At 45.5% G+C, this 23,126-nt stretch overlaps 1 pseudogene; it reads right to left on the bottom strand.

Moving 5' to 3' along the window:
* The window catches only part of LOC147728315 (far upstream element-binding protein 2-like), a 110,212-nt pseudogene extending 90,793 nt beyond the window's left edge, over positions 1–19,419 (bottom strand).
* Positions 19,420–23,126: the final 3,707 nt, after the last annotated feature.

Raw genomic sequence — 23,126 nt, 5'->3', positions numbered from 1 at the left:
TTCCCCCCCTGAAATGCCTACAGCACTGGGTGAAATGCTCTGGACAAGAAGAAGAATTTTTCAATATAGTATGGGGCACAGCTCCGTTTCCCCATCTGACTCAATGACCAACACAGATTATATCTACCCATTCATCAAAACTGATCAATAAATATACATGGGAGCCATGACTCCTAAATCAAGGGTTGGTTCTCCTTAACATCAGCATCTGCATTTTAATTCCTGGAGGATCAATGGAATATGAGGCTATACCGTCTGGCACAAAGGCCATGTCTTCTCTGCTGGCAGAGAATCTCTCGTGGCAGAGAATGCTAGTGGATCTCTGGAATAATTCTTTTTTAAGAGAAGGAAAAGCAACAAAGAGGGAAATTGGACCTCCAGGCACAGGGGTAGCTCTCTAAACCCAACCAACCTTGTTCTTTTCAGCCTCCTTGGAGAAAAGATTATAAAAAATAGTACACTGATCTTTACAAAAATGGACGATGGAATCCATGGATTAAACATTTTCTTAAAAAAAGAAGCAGAGTGGAAGGTAAGACATCCTGGCACTAGGCTCCGTTATATTGATTTGTGTAGCACATTAATCACCTGAGAAGGTATCCCTGCACTTGTAGTCTTCAAGGTGCTTGTATGAAGAGCCAGGTCTTAAGCTTCTTGCGGAACTTAAGATGTGTGGGGGAGGCTCTGATGTGTTGAGGTAGGTCGTTCCATGCCTTTGGTCTAGGTGCGTCTATCTTTGACACCCACCCACCTTCCGCACTGTATCTGTGTGAGGGTATGGAGTGTTTTCACTGCCTTAAGAACCACCATCATTTCATCTCCCATCGCTGGGCAGGTCATGGGGGAAATTTTTGATATTTTTATTTTTTTCAGTCCACACCTTGATCAAATTTATTTTTGTGCCTGTTCTTATTTTATCACTCTTCAGGTCAATTGCTCACAGTTCTCCTGTCAGACGCATTTGCATCATTAAAGTTTTATACTATAACCAGTCCAGAAAATGATTTCTTTTGATGGGCTCTTCAGAATATTCTGAAGAGTCAATCCTGTTTACACAATGGACCAGGGCAGAAAATGATTGCACTGACAAAAATGTTGCTGCAAAGTATTTAATTATATGAACTATAGAAAGAAAAAAAAACCTGAGAAAGCTAGCCACCATCACAATGTACTTTCAGAAAAAGTTCGTTTAGTTGTCCTGTAGGAAGGACCATCAATGCAGTGGAGTAGCAAGGGGGGGGGGGGGTCACAAGTTTTGGAGGCGGTGGCATCCCTCTCGATTCTTACCTGTGGGCGTCGGCGGTGCTGCACAACCACAAGAAACCCCCACTCTTACAGTCTGCCACCGTGGGCGGCAAACGCAGGAGCCACCCTGAGGGGCATAAGGTCTAGGTGGGCCACTGGATTAATGACTGCTTACTTATTTTATAATGTCACTGCTGTGTAAGTTATTGCAACTTTGAGATTTTCATTTCGCCAACATATTGCAACTTGCAGCAGTCTCATGTTCAAAGCGGCATGATTCTTCTTCAAGCTTGAAATACATAATGAAAGGATGATACACGCTTGGCTGCAAAGTTAAAGACCATGATTGTGTCTACTTTTTGGTACACAGCATGTAAGCAAACTTGAGGGAATTGTTCCCCAGCACTTCATTAAAGAATAGACTATAAATGACATTAATGAAACAGTATTAAAAATGCAAAGCCAATGTCTAATAAAGCCACATTTTAAATAATTACAGCTCAAGGAGCAAGCTTGGCCACACTGCCTACGGAACAGAGATAGAAGAAAACAATATGCAGGGAAATTATGCATGAAAGCTAATTAAAAAAATGTTGGAATAAGGACTTTCACATTTTTCATTTGTCTCTAATGGCTCACAGGATATAAGAATCGAAGCTACCAGAACTACAGAAAAATTATGTGTCGGATTAGAATATGCATAGGAGAGAGTGGAAAACAGTGTGCATAATAGATTTCACATACTTTTAGAAATCAGCAGGAGAAATATTTTGCGTTTCTTTTAGTCTGCATGGGTATGCACCTCTGTTTTGGTTTCTGGCTCACAAACACAATTTAGGAAACTTTTTTAAAGTCCCTTAAAGACATTATGTCCCTCATTACGATGACGGTTGGAGTTGACACTGTAGCGGATTGGGAACCAACCGACCTCATGTTGGCGGTTCCAACTGCATTATTTGGATGTGACCACACATGGTGAGGTAGAAAACGTGGGGGCATATTATCAAGGGGGTTTATCTCCGCTTTTTTGGCTATAAAAGCCAAGAAAGCAGAGATAAAATTATCTCCCTATTACCTAGCTGTCGCTAACACCAGTTAGCGACAGCTAGTAGGAGATAGCGACCATCTTGGGCCACACTTTGCATGTCAGTGATATTTATCACTAATGACATGCAAAGTGGGCGTGCCACGATGTTAGCGACTGAAAACAGTCGCTAACATCGCTATCTCCTATTACCAACTTTTGGAGATATTCGCGCTAAGCGCGAATATCTCCAAAAGCTAACACCTGCCCTGAGCAGTTCTTAGCCATGTTATCCAATGGGAGGTGGATAACATGGCTAAGAGCATTAGCGCGGTAATGCATGAATATCGCTGACTTTTCAGCAATTTTCATGCTTTGCGGCGATTTTTATCGCATTTGCGTTAAACCTTGGTAATACCAAGGTTTATTTGCGGTAAAAATCGCCGCAGCTCAGCGGTAAATTTTTGTCTCTAACCAAGCAATAGCGATAATTATCGCTATTCCTTGGTAATATGCCCCGTAATTTTTTTAACTGGAGCATTTGCGATGGGTTGAAACTGCACGCATCATAATCTCCCATTGAAAAATGTAACTTTTCAAACATCCCTGCACCATGTGGCAGACACCTCACAGTGCCTGCCACATGGTGCAGGGATGTTTAGGGGGGGGCACCATAGCTGCCCCCAGGGCCAAAAGCAGAGGGCCGGAGGGAGCCCCCAAAGTCAGTTTCAGACAATCAATGCATGTCGAAAAGGTCAACATGAATTGACTGTTGGAAATCGCCATCGAAATCCCAACGGCGGAGACACCATCCTCAGAGGATTATGAGATATTTCCGTCTGCCTAATAAGCTCAAACCCCGACCACCATTATCATAATATGGCAGTCAGAGTTTAAACCTACAATGTCGGTCGGACAGTCTCTGACCGCCAGAAGCTTTCTGACCGACATTGTAATGAGGCCCTATATGTCTTTCTTTTGTAACAAAGTCTGAGAGATAAATAGTCATACAACTGTATTTTCCTAATGATTTATACCTAAGGAAAACTTTGGTTTGGGGCCGAATTTTGACCCCTGTGAAGGTACTGAAAGTTTTAGGTGGCTGCACACCAATATATTTTTTTACTAACAAACTCCCAAAGCAGGATTTTGTTTCTAAAAAAAAATCCAATGACCATCACGCCCTGAGAATCTTCTAACAGGGTAAGAGGGTCATTATTTTCTTTTTGTATCTTGTTTTTTATGTCCATGACTGATAGGTTTTTCCAGGCAAGGTGGACAGAAAAAAAAAAATCAGACAATTCGCTATAAGTATGCAAGCAATCAGATTATTTTGCTGTAACGGCCGTTAGGCCTGTCATCCTTGGGTGGTAGCCCCTTAAATATTTGTCTTCAACCCTCCTGTTTGCTGAATGTTTGTTTTTTTGGCTCGTGCACATTACCATCGCTAACCATTGCCAACCAGTGCTAAAGTGCTTGTGCTCTCCACTTCAAACATGGTAAAATTGGTTTATACCTGATTGATACATTTAACTTACTTGTAAGTCGCTAGCAAATGGTACAACATGCACTGAGGGCTTATAAATTAAATTCTACTATTGGAAAATAGCACTCATTACAGACCCACTTAAGTAGCCTTTTAAAACATTTCAGATTTGACACAGAAGCATCTAATGAAGTTTCAAACTGCCATTTTGGCTTAGCAAAACAAATCTTTTGCCAGACCCAAACCTTCCTTTTTAACACTTTAAGTCACCCCTGAGGTAGGCTCTGAAAGTTTGTAGGGCAGGATGCATGGTATTAAAAAAATTGGAAATGTGGGTTTTAGTTTTACATGTCCGGGCAGTGAAAAACTTCTAAAGTATTTTTTCACTATTGTAAGGCTATCTCTTCCAAACAGATAACACTGGGTTGAATTCACTGGGTTGACTTATTAGATTTTAATAAGTGCTAAATTTCGACAGGGAGGAGATAGAAAAACGATGTTTATGCTCAAATGAACTATATTTGACAATTCATCTTCTCTTTAATGGTAAAGTCAGATTTTAGGTCACAATTCACAATTGGCACTTTCAGAAAGTTGCCATTTGTGTGCTTAAACCAACTGTGCCTTTCTGTCAATAAACAGGGTCACATGGCTGTTTTTTCTGTGATGGTTTGTCGATTCCTTCCAGGCATGGGGTCAAAGGTGGTTTTGGTGTGCACAGAATGGACCATCTTGACAGGATGACTGGGGAAGGGGATGTGCCCAGCCTCACTTACACTTCAATGAGCTTTTGCCACGATTTGCTCCCTATGCTCTCATGACCACCATTAAGGGCCCTAATTGTGGGACTCTCCAGTGTTCTAATCAGATTCTAGACCTTCCACTGTATGCCTATACTGATTTCTAGACTCCTGGACACTATTCAGAAATACCCATCCAGTTACGTCCATTCTGGGTTTTGGGGAAGCCAGTCTGCTCATGCTAAAAACTCAATTTCCTATAATTCCCTGCTTACTGCTTCATCTCCACGCCTACAGGACAAGGATGTAGGTGGAGGAATTCACCACTCCTGTGGCTGTCAGCTGCAAACTTGCTCATGCATGTGATCATTGTGAGCTCTTTTAAGCCCCATCTCCCTTTAGTCCAGCGTTTGTCATTGTAGCAGTGTTCGTGTTTGGCTGACCCGTTGTTTCCTGAGCTTCTGATAACCTTGGAGCCAAAGTTCCTGAGCTAAAGTAATTGCTTCTTCCTATTCCTGAACTGCAGATATTTGTTTGTTTGCTGAACTGGCACTGCCTACAATTCTTCCTTGATTCTTGAGCTGTTGCTAATCCTTGCTCCTGAGGTAAGACGACCTACAGTGCCCAATTGAATTTTGAGCTAGCACTTTTTTAACGCACCCTTGAACTCTCTGTCCTGAATGTATTTACCTGTTTCTCCTGTGCCTGCTTTCTTTCCCTTTCCCTTCATTTCAGTCTCTAGTTTGCTACTTTCCTATTCCTTCTGTCTTAGCTTATAGTGTCCTTGTGTTGTTGTGTTATTGTTACTTGCTTTCTGACAAGTCTGCCCTTTGTTCCCCCTTCTTTCCTGTTAAGCACTCCTCTTTTTTTCTCCCTGTCTATTGTGGCTGTGTATTTAGTTCTACACCCTTGCTGTTACTGCCTTGCGTGTTCCTATTTGATCACCAGAATCAGTAGGCAAGGCTGACAATCTAGGTGGTGCTTATTGTCCACTGTGAGTATTGTCTTTGAGGTACTTTCATTACATCACCAAAGGTATCAGCTCCACAGACTCTGAGTCTGCATGTATATCCTATATGTAGGCATTTGTAGTCATTATCTGTAACAGCAATTTTGGGTGAGGAACTTGCTGAGTTTCAGTCTTGCCATGTGGAGCTTACCAGTAAATTACCCGACATTCCCTTTATTGTTAATGTTGTAATATCCGTCTTGCACGTCCGTCCTGGGTGTTAGCTAGTCTGAATGCCAAATTGCCTCTTGAATGCCTGTCCTTTCTGAGCATTAAATCTCGTGTTCCCTTGTCCAGAGCTTTGCCTTTGAATACCATTTCTCGTCTGACTCTCTGTGTGATCTTTGGGCAGCTCTGTACCCTGTATTATAGCTACTTTGTCTTCCCTGCCACCAGCCCTTGACAGAGTCCCTGCCAGCTTTGCCTAGGTCACACACAAGGGAAGCTGGTACTAGGCCCTGCTCTGCCTTTTGTCACATTAGACAGATAGAAGAAAATCCCCCAAAAATCAGTGAAACTGGACAGAACTAGTTTTGGAAAAGCTAGAGGTTGCCCCTTCAAAAGCTGACACTAGGGATAAAGGTAGCACTCTCAGTTCTCTCATTAGATCATTACTGGGCCCATGGTAGATTCAGAAGAAGGGCTACTATCCTGCTGGCTGCCATGCTGTTACAAGGGCTGCCTGGCTGCCCTGCCATTTGAGGTAGGAATTCTGGGCCTGCTCCCTTGAACACTGGCCCCGGAGTAACTACAAGGGTTAGCTGGCTGGCCTCTTCTGTACACTACACAGACAACAAAAAGCTTCCAGAGGCCTTCCTAAAACTGCCCAACTGAGCAGCACCAAGTGACCCTGCTTGGACTTGCCTGAGCCCTGATGCTGGCCTCTGCTGGAATGTGTCCTGATCCACTTGAGTTGCCCCCAGATCCTAGACCCTTGGATAAAATCAATAAGACCTCCTTGTAGTAAAGAGGGACCGCGCTGGAGATATTAAGTAAACAGAGGTTTATTCAGGTAGCAGGTAGGCAGGTAATCAGGTAGAACAAATCCTGGTATATTGCCACAGCAGCCCCACCGGGAGCAGCCTGCTAGCTGCTCAGCCCCATCCACCAACTGTCATCCCTCATTCAGTCACCCAAGTATTCCACTCATAGCCCACACACCAAAAAAATTCCATTCAGAACACTCACACAGGCTGAGCAGCCAGGTAAAGGGAAACATGGGAGACGCAATCCTTAACATCAGGATACTACATACCTCTTCCCTAATGAACAGAAGAATGATCTAACGTAAACAAAGTATAAAAGATAAAAAACAGCAGATAGCTATAAACATAAAATTAAGCAACAGTAAATACGGAAAAACAACATTGGAAGTGGAATATAACTAAACAAGATGAATCTAGAGCCCAGACCCAGGGATGGCGAGAAACACGCATCACTAGAGGGAAAGGAACAGAAGACTAGAGAAAGACGGATAAACAATCCTACCCATCCCTCCCTCTTATGAAGAAAAAAATGAGAAAACATACAAATGTAACATCTCCATGTAAGGATTAAAGGCAAGACAGAAGGGACTAGAACCCAACATCCTGCCCTTACCCTGAGCAAAGGACAATGTGTACATGAATGAGGACCATAGGGACAAATACCCAATGTCCTGCCTCCGCCTACCAATAGGGACAACCAGTAAGTTAGAAAATGTTCAAAACCCTGTGCAGCGCAAGGAGTCTTATGCACGCTGGGACCCACCCCTGCAACAAAAACCCATGCAGCGCAAGGCATCTTATGCATGCAGGGACCCACCCCTGCAACAAGTTACAGAGAAAAAAAAACAGCCTTCACGAGGTCACCCTCACATAAGGGTAAAATGTAAAATGGTGTCCAATGGGACTAAAAACACAAACCTTCAAAAGAGGTACAAAACGATGTATAACGCAAAAAACTACGTAAAAGTTACCCCTGTGTAGAGGTACTGAGAAATGACTGTAACTTAGAACATTCCTCCCGTAATCGACATATTTCACCCACCCCAAAAAATGCAATAGTTTAGGCACAAGAAGTAAAAGATGACACTAATATCAATGTTCAGTAACAGAAATCAGCATAAAGAAATGGCCTCTGTAGATGAGAGAAACAACAAAGCAATTAAACATGCCGGTGAGCGAACCTCTCATCCGAAATGTTGAGTGATGATGTAATGGACATCACACACATATGATCAAGAAGCAAATAAGATGAAGAAGCAGTGTTCAAATTTCATCAGCTCAAATAACAATGTGAGTAGTGCTGCTGTAGTGTAGTTCCTTTATTCCCAATAGGCTCTGCGTATTGGAATAATATATCCTATAGATTAGACGTAGGACTGAGGTCAACTAGGTCTCTATCGAATATACTAAACTTGATAGTGAGTGCCTGCTAGCTCAGAGGTCACTAGAAACTTTCTCGAATTCACAAGAAGGGAATAGTTTCTGACAACTGCATAAACATGACAACTTTGTTTCCCAAGAATAAGAAATATATGTCTCAGAGTCGTAGAAACAATAGGTAAGTATTTCACTCAGTCAATCGTGCATGCTTAGTTTCAACAGAGTTGTAGAGAAATAGAGAGACTGGCGTTTTCAATAAAAAAGTTTATTGAACAGTCTTTTCTCATACAAGAGAAGTGAACTGCTACAATCGTTAAGCAGACTGCAAAGTATAAGTGTACAGTGAGAATAGTATTATAAAATAATACTGTAAAAGCATTGTGTGGTTTCTAAGCCATATAAAAATACACACTTAAATAACATTGACTAAAAATACTCAACTGGTGCTTCTAAATACGCCTACCCCAATGTACCTAACCTAAGTCTAGTACACGGGAAGAAGTAAGTATTGTGTAGCATAGGTTTCGTTTTTTTTGCCAAGAATCTACCCAAGGTTTCTCTAGGTTCTAATCAGCTCCATACATTAGTTTAGAATGAAGGAGATCTGGTATCTCTATCTCGAGATTCGATTTCCCAGCACCCAGCAAGGAGAGCTTGGAAACACTGGAGCTGGATTCTTGGCAAGAGAGGGGCAGCCTCCTGATCAGTGCGTCAGCTGGAGAGTAGCCTTCCTTCAGCACTTGCTGTAGCGAGCTGTGTTGGGCAAGGAGATAGTCGAACTGCTCAGATCCACCGTAGTTTGCCATAGCAAGTAAAGGTATATTTATACCTTGAAGGTATTTATGAATGCCATTGTTTGACATAAAGTCGGGCAAATGAACGTCAGGAAAGAACCCCTAGGGAATAGTTGTGCTTTGCAAAGTACATGAGTTCTTGGACAAATCAATGTTCAAACAAGGGGACGTTCCCTAACTGCTTAAGCCGATTTTTCAAGAATTTGTTGTGATATTTGGTACGGGTGGAAGTAGCCATGCCTGTATTTGGGTCGCATGTTCTATGCCTAAAAAAGGGATTGATTTCTATGCCTATATAAGGGCATGAATCGGGAAAATTCACTCGGAGCTCTAAACGCCACACAACACTGCGAACCTACAGCAAGCGAAAACAGCAAAATAATTCTCCGGGGCAATGTCTAGGAAAAGTAAATAGTTGCCTCACAAAAGTGCAAACGTTCCGACATGAAGTATGAAGAAACACCTCACAGCACAGGTGCTCCAATGTGCACAAAACACAAGAAAGAACAGAACCTGATAGTCATGTGATGATGAGACAACTGGAACCATTGTCGCTGCAAATAAATAAATTGAGCAATATCCTCAAAGTCTTCTTTCCTTGACTTGAAGTACCTGATGGTCGTCTGTGAACAAGTAACTTTATTTGAGAGAATGTTGATTTGAAATGAGCAAACCCTGCCAACATAAAAATGGTGGTACAAAAGGGGGTGGTGATGGACCGAGCATCTGAATCAATCAAACACTCACACCCAGTCAAAAGATCTGGGTTTAATCCATCACCGTTCTTTAGCCCACTCTGCCACCCAAGTTCAGACATGGCAATATGCAAATCAGTCTGACCCTGTGCCTCATGGGAACAGTCCAGCCCGAACTGCCAAGCCATGTCTTCCGTGGACCGGAAACAAGCTTCCGAGGACCGGTTTCTGGCATTCCAGCCGTCTTCAGGCCGGCTTGCTTGAATCCAGTGGCAAAGTGAGCAAGGGACTCACGTCTAAGCATACCCTGCCACACTTATGGCGGCCAAAAGCAGTACAAAAGGGGGTGGTGATGGACGGAGCATCTGAATCAATCAAACACTCATACCCAGTCAAAAGATCTGGGTTTAATCCATCACACGTTCTTTAGCCCACTCTGCCACCCCAGTTCAGACATGGCTATATGCAAATCAGTCAGACCCTGTGCCTCATGGGAACAGTCCAGCCCGAACTGCCAAGCCATGTCTTCCCTGGACCGGGAACAAGCTTCCGAGGACCGGTTTCTGGCATTCCAGCTGTCTTCAGCCCGGCTTGCTTGAATCGAGTGGAAAGTGAGCAAGGGACTCACGTCTGAGCATACCCTGCCACACTTATGGCGGCCAAAAGCGGTACAAAAGGGGGTGGTGATGGACGGAGCATCTGAATCAATCAAACACTCACACCCAGTCAAAAGATCTGGGTTTAATCCATCACCGTTCTTTAGCCCACTCTGCCACCCCAGTTCAGACATGGCTATATGCAAATCAGTCTTACCCTGTGCCTCATGGGAAAATTCCACCCCGTACTGCCAAGCCATGTCTTCCCTGCACCGGAAACAAGCTTCCGAGGACCGGTTTCTGGCATTCCAGCCGTCTTCAGCCCGGCTTGCTTGAATCCAGTGGCAAAGTGAGCAAGGGACTCACGTCTGAGCATACACTGCCACACTTATGGCGGCCAAAAGCGGTACAAAAGGGGGTGGTGATGGACGAAGCATCTGAATCAATCAAACACTCACAACCGGTCAAAAGATCTGGGTTTAATCCATCACCGTTCTTTAGCCCACTCTGCCACCCCAGTTCAGACATGGCTATATGCAAATCAGTCTGACCCTGTGCCTCATGGGAACAGTCCAGCCCGAACTGCCAAGCCATGTCTTCCCTGGACCGAAACAAGCTTCCGATGACCGGTTTCTGGCATTCCAGCAGTCTTCAGCCGGCTTGCTTGAATCCAGTGGCAAAGTGAGCAAGGGACTCACGTCTGAGCATACCCTGCCACACTTATGGCGGCCAAAAGCAGTACAAAAGGGGGTGGTGATGGACTGAGCATCTGAATCAATCAAACACTCACACCCAGTCAAAAGATCTGGGTTTAATCCATCACCCTTCTTTAGCCCACTCTGCCACCCCAGTTCAGACATGGCTATATGCAAATCAGTCTGACCCTGTGCCTCATGGGAACAGTCCAGCCCAAACTGCCAAGCCATGTCTTCCCTGCACCGGAAACAAGCTTCAGAGGAACGGTTTCTGGAATTCCAGCCGTCTTCAGCCCGGCTTGCTTGAATCCAGTGGCAAAGTGAGCAAGGGACTCACCTCTGAGCATACCCTGCCACACTTATGGCGGCCAAAAGCGGTACAAAAGCGGGTGGTGATGGATGGAGCATCTGAATCAATCAAACACTCACACCCAGTCAAAAGATCTGGGTTTAATCCATCACCGTTCTTTAGCCCACTCTGCCACCCCAGTTCAGACATGGCTGTATGCAAATCAGTCAGACCCTGTGCCTCATGGGAACAGTCCAGCCCGAACTGCCAAGCCATGTCTTCCCAGGACCGGAAACAAGCTTCCGAGGACCGGTTTCTGGCATTCCAGCAGTCTTCAGCCAGGCTTGCTTGAATCCAGTGGCAAAGTGAGCAAGGGACTCACGTCTGAGCATACCCTGCCACACTTATGGCCGCCAAAAGTGGTACAAAAGGGGGCAGTGATGGACGGAGCATCTGAATCAATCAAACACTCACATCTAGTCAAAAGATCTGGGTTTAATCCATCACTGTTCTTTAGCCTACTCTGCCACCCCAGTTCAGACATGGCTATATGCAAATCAGTCTGACCCTGTGCCTCATGGGAACAGTCCAGCCCAAACTGCCAAGCCATGTCTTCCCTGCACCGGAAACAAGCTTCCGAGGAACGGTTTCTGGAATTCCAGCCGTCTTCAGCCCGGCTTGCTTGAATCCAGTGGCAAAGTGAGCAAGGGACTCACGTCTGAGCATACCCTGCCACACTTATGGCGGCCAAAAGCGGTACAAAAGGGGGTGGTGATGGGTGGAGCATCTGAATCAATCAAACACTCACACCCAGTCAAAAGATCTGGGTTTAATCCATCACCGTTCTTTAGCCCACTCCGCCACCCCAGTTCAGACATGGCGATATATGCAAATCAGTCAGACCCTGTGCCTCATGGGAACAGTCCAGCCCGAACTGCCAAGCCATGTCTTCCCTGGACCGGAAGCAAGCTTCCGAGGACCGGTTTCTGGCATTCCAGCAGTCTTCAGCCCGGCTTGCTTGAATCCAGTGGCAAAGTGAGCAAGGGACTCACGTCTGAGCATACCCTGCCACACTTATGGCGGCCAAAAGCGGTACAAAAGGGGGTGGTGATGGACGGAGCATCTGAATCAATCAAACACTCACACCCAGTCAAAAGATCTGGGTTTAATCCATCACCGTTCTTTAGCCCACTCTGCCACCCCAGTTCAGACATGGCTATATGCAAATCAGTCTGACCCTGTGCCTCATGGGAACAGTCCAGCCCAAACTGCCAAGCCATGTCTTCCCTGCACCGGAAACAAGCTTCCGAGGAACGGTTTCTAGAATTCCAGACGTCTTCAGCCCGGCTTGCTTGAATCCAGTGGTAAAGTGAGCAAGGGACTCACCTCTGAGCATACCCTGCCACACTTATGGCGGCCAAAAGCGGTACAAAAGGGGGTGGTGATGGATGGAGCATCTGAATCAATCAAACACTCACACCCAGTCAAAAGATCTGGGTTTAATCCATCACCGTTCTTTAGCCCACTCTGCCACCCCAGTTCAGACATGGCTATATGCAAATCAGTCTGACCCTGTGCGTCATGGGAACAGTCCAGCCCGAACTGCCAAGCCATGTCTTCCCTGGACCGGAAACAAGCTTCTGAGGACTGGTTTCTGGCATTCCAGCTGTCTTCAGCACGGCTTGCTTGAATCCAGTGGCAAAGTGAGCAAGGGACTCACGTCTGAGCATACCCTGCCACATTTATGGTGGCCAAAAGCGGTACAAAATGGGGTGGTGATGGACGGAGCATCTGAATCAATCAAACACTTGCACCCAGTCAAAAAATCTGGGCTTAATCCATCACCGGCACAGGGTCAGACTGATTTGCATATAGCCATGTCTGAACTGGGGTGGGAGAGTGGGCTAAAGACCGGTGATGGATTTAACCCAGATCTTTTGACTGGGTGTGATGTTTGATTGATTCAGATGCTCCGTCCATCACCACCCCCTTTTGTACCGCTTTTGGCCGCCATAAGTGTGGCAGGGTATGCTCAGACATGAGTCCCTTTCTCACTTTGCCACTGGATTCAAGCAAGCCGGGCTGAAGACGGCTGGAATGCCAGAAACCGGTCCTCGGAAGCTTGTGTCCGGTCCAGGGAAGACATGGCTTGGCAGTTCGGGCTGGACTGTTCCCATGAGGCACAGGGTCAGACTGATTTGCATATAGCCATGTCTGAACTGGGGTGGCAGAGTGGGCTAAAGAATGGTGATGGATTAAACCTAGATCTTTTGACTGGGTGTGAGTGTTTGATTGATTCAGATGCTCCGTCCATCACCACCCCTTTTTGTACAACATAAAAATGGCGCCACGTTAGGGCACACCTTGCCAAGTGGCTCACTGCATGTACATTCGCCCAACATTGCTGTACTGTATGGCTGGATCATAAAGGAACATCATAGAGGAGAAGATCCACGAGCAGGTAAGAGCGCGTGCTGCTTGTGTCACACTCCTCCATTTTTAAAAGATAAAAACAGCCATTTAACTGCGCTAGTTAAGAGGGATGAAAAATGAAAAAAACAATAAGAGACCGTAAAAAAATATACATCACCAGAATCAATTATCACAGTTGTTAAAAATCTAATTGTGATCACATAGAGATGTTCCTCATGGTAACCCCTTTATCAGTGCATCATACATACTTAAGAGCATAGGTTGTGGTTTGTTGACACCACAGCTGTTTGGCCCCAAACATGTCTTGGTACCTTACATAGTTCTTCCAGCCACTGCCAATACCTGGCTCCTTCCCAGCATGATGTAGCAGGCATCTTGAAGTTTTTTATGTCCACTTGTACCACTGTAGAGCGTGGGGACATCCTCAACTCATCGCCAAAAATAAGTGTAGTAAAGAGGGACCAAGCAGGTAAACATATAGAACAAATCCAGGTATAATGCCACAGCAGCCCCACCGGGATAGGCCTGCTAGCTGCTCAGCCCCATCCATCAAATGTCATACCTCATTCAGTCCCCCAAGCATTCCACTCATAGTCCACAGACAAAACATTCCATTCAGGACACTCATACAGGCCAAGCAGCCAGGGACAGGGAAACATGGGAGAGGCAATCCATACCATCAGGATACTCCATACCTTTACCACCATAATAAAGTTCCAGCAAGACCTTTTCTTCGCCCCAACATAAAACATCCTTGACAACCAGTAACTTGACATCTGCACTGCACCGATAGTGACTGCCCGTGATGATCCACCACTGAAAATGCTCAGGGGTGCCCAGATCTTCGCGCTACAGTGATGGCCATCTGCAATAGTCAACCTTCTCTTTGTGCCAATAGCTTCCTCCTTGCATCCTCCTTCAGCGCAACTGGAACTCTTTGTGCCAGACTTGAGAAGGTAACTCTTCAGCAGGCCTAACTTAGGCCCCCATTAGGATGACGAGCGGACTTTGTCCGCCCGCCATCCCTTCGCAAAAAGGGACTGCCCACCATAGGGCTGGGGTCCCGTTGGTGGCATTAGGTTGCGCCCGCCACGGTTGTCAGCGCAACCAGCATTCCTACCATTGTGGTGGGCGTTGCACTCAGCACCGCCCGCCACAATGGCAGGAAGGCATGCTGTGCACTTCCATGCACAACATGGCAGTCACCGCGCGGTGCCTGCCATGTTGTCCATGGAACTGCTGGGGTGTACAATAGGTACCCCCCATGTGCACCCCCCAATCCCCCAGATTCCTTGGGGGCCCGCAGGGGGCCCTCAAAGCAGACTCGGCATGCCTTTCTGTGGCAGCATTGCCGCCACGGAAAGGCATTGCAAATTGCCCATCCTAATATGGCTGGCAAGGTCTGATAGACACCGCCACCATATAAACCCTTTTTCGCCCCGGTCGCAAGGCTACCAGGGCAAAAAAGCAGCAGACAGTGTTTCCGTCCGCTGCGGACCCCCCAGCCATACTAATATGGCGGGGGGTCATTCCGGCACGGATGGCGGGTGGATCGCTCCTACCGGCCTGGCGTGGGAGATCCGCCTGCAATCCTTATGGGCCCCTTAGTCTCCATCACGTTCAGCCTAAACTTGTGCCTTTCCAATGGTCTAGCATGACTAGATAACTGCGAGTGGCACTTTCTGCTTCTTGATGCAATTTTCACTGAAAATTTTAACATCAATATCTCAGGTTCAACTGATTGCATTTATATTTTTCTGGTTTTTATTTACTAAAATGTACCCTGCTTTTCTAAAGTAGTTTTCCATTTTTCATATGTTTTATTTTTACTTTATTACTTTTTGTGTGCTACATAAACACTTTACACATTGCCTTAAATTAAGCTTAACTGCTTTTGTGACAAGTTACCAGAGGTTAATGTAGTGACTTGTGTGGTTCACCTTAATAAGGATTGTGGTTGTTAGGTGAGTGGGACTCATCTAATAACCACATTTATTTAGGCCCTTACTATGCAGGGCTGTAGGAGCAAGATTCCAATAGCATAGAGGTACTGCAGTCAGAAAACTGACAGTCAGCCTGACTCAGAATAGAGCAGACATACGGAAGGATTGGTGGAGATAATACTTTTTCATGTTTGTGATGAAGTGCCCTGTCTGCAAAACTCCAAATCATGCCCTTAATTCTCACATACAAACCCACAGTGTGATGTTGACATACACTTTTATTATGCTTCATTACACAGCACTCCATGCAGGGTGATGTATTGAATATGCACAACATACTTGTCTTTCTTTTTTAACGTCACAATGCATACGTCCCAAGTAGATACTGTCAGGCCTGCCTATCTTATTTTGCCTAATCACTTATAAAGGGTCCCAGGTGCTGAATGTGCGGCTGGATTTGAATTTATTTTAACAGGAATTCTACATGGTGTAACAAAGCAACAACATGAATTAGATATTTGTGGTTTTCTCCTTCGAGCCTTATAGTTTTAGTAATTTTTCCCAACTTCTTTGGAGCAAAGTTCAGGGAAATCAGTGAAGCACATTTTCAAAGTAAGCATCATGAAATTGCGCCCTGTACGCATACCCTGACTGTATTTCTTTATAAACCTATTTCTACATGATGAATGCAACAATTGTGTTATCTACAGTTAAGGTCTATGTGTGTGTTAAATTCGAAAGATCTTGTTATGAAGCTCTGGCAGTGGCACAAAGGGATCAAGGACTAGCTCTGGACTTAAACTAAGCATCAATTTTAAACAACTTTTCTCCAAAAGAGGACATGCACATTTAAATTCAGAAATAAATCAAATAAAATATACCCTTTTCTAAAATATTTGGTTAAGGCACTTTTTTTTTTTTTTTTGTATGTTCTTATATAGCGCTCGAATCACCCGGAAGCATCTCGGCGCTTGCCTTGGGAACCCGTCCTGGCTTTTCCCTGTGAGATAGCCCCTAACGGGCATCCCCAAGGTGAAAGCCAGGCATCCCGCCGCGGGGGGGCCGTTGTGGAGATTAAGCAAGCTTAATGCCCAGAGTTGCAGAGTGTGAACCCATGATTAGGTCAGGCACCGAAGCGAGAATTATCGAGTCCGTGGACATTTGAGCTCAAGACCCTGCCGCGTCGGGAATTGAACCCTGGTCCCGGGTCTGACCTCTGCTTCAGGGTCTGCCTGCTTTAACCAGTGAGCCACACTTCTCCACCATAGAGTTGGCGGGCGCTAGGCCCACATACTCCTAGAATGATCACATAGACACTAATAGTATGGTTGGATTACTGGCCCAGAGTCCATGCGCTCGGCCCCTTTTATTGTCAGGGTCACCTGACTGGTGACGCCTGTGGTGGGTGGGTGCTCAGTGTATGTTATAACATGCTAAAACACTAGAATGCTGATCGGATGATCACTACATCCCTTCCAAACTTTAATAAAGGTCAAAACAATAAAGTCCAAACCTGTGGGAGAGAATATGATTTGGAAACAAAAGCAACATAATAATAACGACTTCCAGGTAGTCTTCTCCGCTCCGCCTACAAGGGTATCCTTGCAGCCGGGACCACTAGTTCTCCTTGGCACAATGTCATGCTGTCTTGTGGATGGAGTCTTTCTCTGGCTTGCAACCTGGGAGTGGGATCTACAGTCTCTCTCTTCCTGCTCCACATTCAGTGAAAGTGCAGATGGAATGATGGTGGATCAGTTATATGTTATTTCCACTGTACAGTCCTGGGTGAAGTACTTCCTCCATCTGGTGATTCTCTTCTCCCAAAGGGATTCACAGTTGCAGGACGTCCCTCTCACGGATGCCCCTCTCTCGTGGGTGTCCCCTCTCACCGGACGACCACGAGGCCCTTTGCTGCTAGACTGCCACTGGACCGATGGACTGCCGCCTTGAAGCTCCAACCGCGTTGAAGGAATCGCTACGGGTCCTCTCTCCGTGTCCGAAGCTCCACCTGAAAAAGGGTGTTGTTGGCACTTGTTCCTTTGCATTCTACCTTTGTTCTCCCAGGATTTCCAGAGCGAGCTTCAACGGTCCATCTCTCGTGTTGGGACCCGCTGCCACCGGTGTCCCAGAGGCCTCTGCCCTTTGGATTTCTGCAGTCCTGTGTCCGTTCCATCCCAGAGGTGGTTGTTACCAATGGACCATCTTGCTCGCCTCTGTTGTCACTGGGTGATCTTGGGGTTCCAAAGTAGATGTGGGCTTCCAGGGATACTGATGTTTTTTAGGCACTGCGTTCTGATGTTCTTGCACCTCTGCACTTTATTTCTTCTGGTGTTCCCCTTCTGGTGTGTGAGTTGATCTGTCATGCACACCTCTTTAATCTTCTCCTCTCTTTTTTATCTTTCGCCATCGCGTTTTGCCACTCAAATTCTGTATTAGCTTTCTTTCTCTCGTGACGTGGTCTGGTCTTCTCTCATGCCTGTTCGCTCTCACCAGGCTTCTCTGTGTAGTGTGCACTCCACAGGTTTCCCCCTGGTCTTTTCCAAGCACTAGGACACTGTCTTCACTTCGCTCTGTGACCCGACCTGTCATCATGACCTTCTTTCATTCCATTACTTCTGACTTCTAGTTAATGTTGTAGGACTTTTCTTCCGTTTCTTTCTGATCCTCTTCGCGGACCTCTCCTTGGTCCTCTTCATGGACATCTCCTTGGTCGTTATCTTCACGGACCTCTTCTCCATTCTTCTTGTTGGACCTCTTGTCCGATCACTTCGCTCTCTGACCTCTTGTAGGTCGGTGTCATCCTTGCGACCATCTGGCTGTCCGGCTTCTTCTCCTTGTAACCATCTTGCTGGTCGGCTTCTTCCTCCTTCCGACCATCTTATGTGTCGGCTTCTTCCTCCTTGCGACCATCTGACAGGCCGTCTTCCTACTGATTTTGACCATCTGGCTGGTCGGCTTCTTCCTCCTTGCGACCATCTGGCTGGTTGGCTTCTTACTCCTTGCGAGAAAAGAGAAGAGTTTCCTTGATCGCAAAATTAAATAAAACGTACAATGACTGTATAACACCCTGTTTTAAACTACACTCAGCAAATATCCAATATCATAACACAAACTATAATCTTTTCTAAAAAAACATTTGTCTTTATTTGTATGTCATGGGCAATTTCAGAAATGTTTAAAAACAACACATATATACTAAGTCTTTCACAAACACAATTACATCCACACTTGTCACAAATATTAAAAAATGTATAGCTTCCCTAATCATTGGTCAACATGTACATAGTCCTTATACATCAATTATGACCTGCATAATCGAGACAAATGACACAAAAGATTTCAAAATTGTCTAATTCTAGTGCACATTGATTTCGAAAGCCTAAGGCCAATACTCTTGATTTATATTTGCACCCTTCTTTGACTTTCTTTTTCAATTGTGCTCTCCTTAAGCGTCGACACGTTTCGATGGTTATATCAATTCTGTACCATCTTTTTCAAGACATACACATGATTTAGCTGTCCCAATATAATTAGCAATTTTTGCTACCCTGAGTGGCTCTTTTGTCCAATGTGTAATAGCTAATTTACGGAGACAATGGTTCTCACGGTAACATGCTGAGAAAAGTCAACTTTGCTGGCCGCCCCTACTGCTTTTGTGGAAAGTTTCTGATGTCTGAACCCTCTTTAAGCAAACTTACGTGACTGGACCCTGAATTGTCACCTATAATTCAGCGCTGTGAGTGGGCTATATCTACACTCTTTAACAGCCTTTAAAATGCTTGATGCTCTGTTTAAGGTTTCCTTGTATTGCTATCAAGCGTTTCTTTTCGTGGTGCCTCTTTGAGTGTAGGCCACGTAGTATTGTCTGTGCCCCAAAGGTCCAGTGATCAAATCCCATATTAGAGACGACGGCACATCTAGACGTGAGCTCCCGCTTGTTCAGTTCCTCTTCCTCCTTACGACCATCTGGCTGGCCGGCTTCTTACTCCTTGCGACCATCTGGCTGGTCTGCTTCTTCCTCCTTGCGACCATCTGGCTGGCCGGCTTCTTCTCCTTGCGAACATCTTGCTGATCGGCTTCTTCCTCCTTTCCACCATCTGGCATGTCGGCTTCATCTGACAGGTCGGCTTCTTCCTTGCGGGTCTTCGTGCTTCTGGTGGTCTGCGCAACCACTTCTTATTCTCTGTGGTCGTATTGCTTCGGCGCGCTTCTGACTGCGCCCTTCAGTCCCTTTTGAGACTTGCTGCTTTGGGCTGTTGTCTCGGCCTCTGCCCATGGTCCATGTGCGGTGCTCCATTGCCATCCTTACTGCTGCACTAACCAACTCTGGCCAGTAGGTGTCGCGACGTCTTGCGCAACCTTGGCAGTGGGTTTTTCCTGCGATATCCTTACAGGCGCACTTGTGGTGTCTCCCACCTCAGTGTAGGCAGTTGCCCAGTTTGTCCACTTTGCTTTACTGTGCCCTGGTTTTTCTAAAAGCTGCTGTGCCTTGCATCTGGCACCGTTACCTTCCTTAGTTTTCCTTCACTTCAGCAGCTTAGATCTGCCTCAACCTACTAACAGTCATTCTGTTCTACTTCTGGATAAGACTTGGCTGCTTTTCCTAGCCAGCTGGCACTAGGCTCAGGCAGGTTTCAGCACTTGTCTCTTTGTTACAGAGGTGTGCTTCCCCCTATACTGTCTCTTCAGCGACCTGCAGTAGCACAAAATGGCCCCTAGATGGCACTGAAGCATTTACTGATGCAGACCATGGTCGTTTTCTTTGCTTCTGGAACCTCGCTCAGTTCCATGGTACTTGTCCTTGTATTTTGCCCTAGGAAGGCCTTGTGGTGCAGTGGGGACGTGCCCTACATTCACACAGTGTTAAGTTAGCATGGGTTTATTAGAACCTTAAACGCCATTTTTGCTTTCCTGTTCTGCTTTGCACACAACACAAACTTACAATATTGTTTAGAGAAGGCTGAGTATTTTGCTTCACATGAGAATAGCTTGTTATGCTACATTTCTAAACTGCCACGCTGGTTTAGTCTGTACATGTAGAGCCAAGACCATCAAGGTTATCTTGGACACTGTGTCTGTTATTCGGAATGATCTTCGCATGTTCTAGTCATAACACATATGCAGCTGTGGCCACCTCTGATACTGGAGCATTTAATAATACACTCTGCAGGCATGATCATACACACTTGGAGAACTTTCGTATCCTGACAGCTTGTGCAGAACTCCATGTGATCCACTACTGCTGAGTATCGGAGGCACCGGGCCGCCCATGTAATCCTATGAGACCTTCTTTAGTTATAAACTAATTCACTAGCTAGGGAGGGTGAAATATAGGTATATTTTAAACATGTTTCCCGTTGGCATTAGAAGATGCTTTCTCCCTTTGTATTTTATGGAATAGTAACAATGCTGACAACCTTGTTTCTGATAATATCTATACTTGTATTATCTAAGGTACTCCGCATGAGAACACGGCGTTAGAAATAAACATTTCAAACTTGCACGTGTCTCTATTTACTCCTTGTTTTGGACTGGTATAAGACTGTAACGAAAGAGTGCTCCTGTTAGCCACCTTATCTGAGGCAACCTAAGTCGCATGTTCTGGGTTGACTAATCATTGGTGTTTTTGCTATAGGACGAAGAACCAATGAGTCACCGATTGCTAGTCTGGTAGGGGGTTTGGGTACTAAGGTGGCTTTTGGTACACCCTAATTCACTGAGGTCTTAAGTCTCTATGCACAGTTCTGTGTAGGAGCAGAATCCCTGCTACATGGCGCCCAACGTGGTTTGGTCATATTTACAAGGCGCTTGAGTAGTGCTTATAATAGTCCTTAACCCCCTCACTATTGTTTCCGGATAACAGTGGTGACGGATAAACCTACCTATAATTACATAGGTCTTTTCAAGCTTGAGTCTAAAGAAATGGTTTCTTTTTTTAATTACTACCCAGTTGTGCTACATAGTTTTGCATTGTACCACTTTCTTTCTGTGTCGTTATGGGTGACGTTGATATACCGCAGCATAGTCGCATTGTGGTCCACAATCATTTGCAGACTTATAACGTCACCTTGGGGGGCATGGCAGTTATCATGGTTGTGAGTGCGGAAGTGGCTTACCCTTTTGAGATTTTTCACTCGTGGGTTACCTTCCCTGCTGTGAACGCAAATACTGGTGTGTTTCCCACGTATACTCATACAGCCATGCCCGCAGAATATGTTCCGTATAGGACACAGGAAATTCCAATTTCTGCTTGGCAGCACCGTGTTTGGTTTAATGGCGCCCTTCCCCACTCTTTGACGGCGAGTAGCTTAGGTCCTTTGTCCATTCCAGGCGCTACTCGGCCTGTTTTGGCTGGATTTACCCCGCATCCTCGGGCGGGGGCAGTTGCCGTTGCCAATCTACGGCCCCTACATAACACCGCAATTGCAGTTATTAGGGCTCTAGTAGAATACATTACCCGCAATCTCCCGGGCGGGGCCCCAGGTGTTGCAGTGCTTCCAGCCGGACCAAGCGAAATGAAACTTAGTCCTGTAATGGTTAATGCAGTAATGGGCAAGCGTCCCCAGGATAAGGATGATATGCCTTTCTGGCTTGCCGAGAAATTTGACCAGCTGAAGCCAATATTTCTTCACACGACTCCTGTTGCAAAACACAGGATTCTTACAATTAGTTTGCCTAAAGACTTGATACCGGAGGCTGGTGACTGTGAGTCATGGGGTAAGATTTTTGCATCGGTGTATACGAGGTAGTTCGGCACTCCGTCAATGACTGTCCTTCCCTCGGTCATTAAACGTGTTCAAGATGAGCACGGACAAGAGGCAGCAATGTGAGACTTTGCAAAGTTAAATTTGTAACCGAAGTCCGCAAAGTTACAAATTATTTGGTCAACGCGACACAGATGCGCCCAAATCTCTTCGTCTGCGAGATAGATGTTATCCACATACGAACACGCATCTGGGTCGACTCACACCACCTTACGGTCTATGCCACAGCCTCAACCTCACTATCCCATCCGACGTGAAGCTAAGGCTTCCGTTGCGGAAATTCTTGAACAGTTGGAATATCAAGGTGTAATTGAAACTTGCGTGTCACCGATGAATAGCCTACTTTTTACTGTGACCAAGCCAGACGGTTCGTACCATTTGGTATTGGATTACCAGCATTTGAACTCGTATTGCCGTACCTGTGCAGTACAGAATACCCACAACTCTGCTCTAGTGGATGGTCTTGTGCAAAAATGGTTTAAAACCACGCTTGACATATCCAAAGTTTTTTTTGCCCACAATTTGGATGGTCTATGCTTGCAATGGACCAGTTCTACTTGTGGCAGCAAACAAAGCCAATTTAAACGCCTGGCGATGGGCTATAAAATAGTCCAGGTGTGTTTGCGGCCCGTTTAGTCTCTCTCTTGGAGAGAGTTGACCCAGATGCGTGTTCGTATGTGGATGACATCTATCTCACAGACGACAAGATTTGGGTGCATCTGTGTCGTGTTGACCGCATAATTTCTAACTTTGCGGACTTCGGTTACAAATTCAACTTTACAAAGTCTCACATTGCAGAGTACACAGTGTTGTTCCTGGGCTACGAGCTCAACAATGAAGGTCGTGGATTAGCTCCTCACTTCTTGGAGAAATGTGCACAGCTGCGCGCTCCTACAACTCTGATAAAATTACAGTCCTTGCTGGGATTTTTTAATTTTGGGCGTACTTACATTCCTGAATATGCCCAGCGAATCAAGCCTTTGTATGCTTTGATACAACCTACTTTCACCAAATCGTGCTGGCTGCCTGAACATTCAGCCATTTTGC

The sequence above is a fragment of the Lissotriton vulgaris genome, chromosome 3_1, assembly GCF_964263255.1.
Source record: "Lissotriton vulgaris chromosome 3_1, aLisVul1.2, whole genome shotgun sequence".
Lineage (NCBI taxonomy): Eukaryota > Metazoa > Chordata > Amphibia > Caudata > Salamandridae > Lissotriton > Lissotriton vulgaris.
Note: the sequence above shows the minus strand (reverse complement) of the source record. Positions and strands in the feature narration are given on the sequence as shown.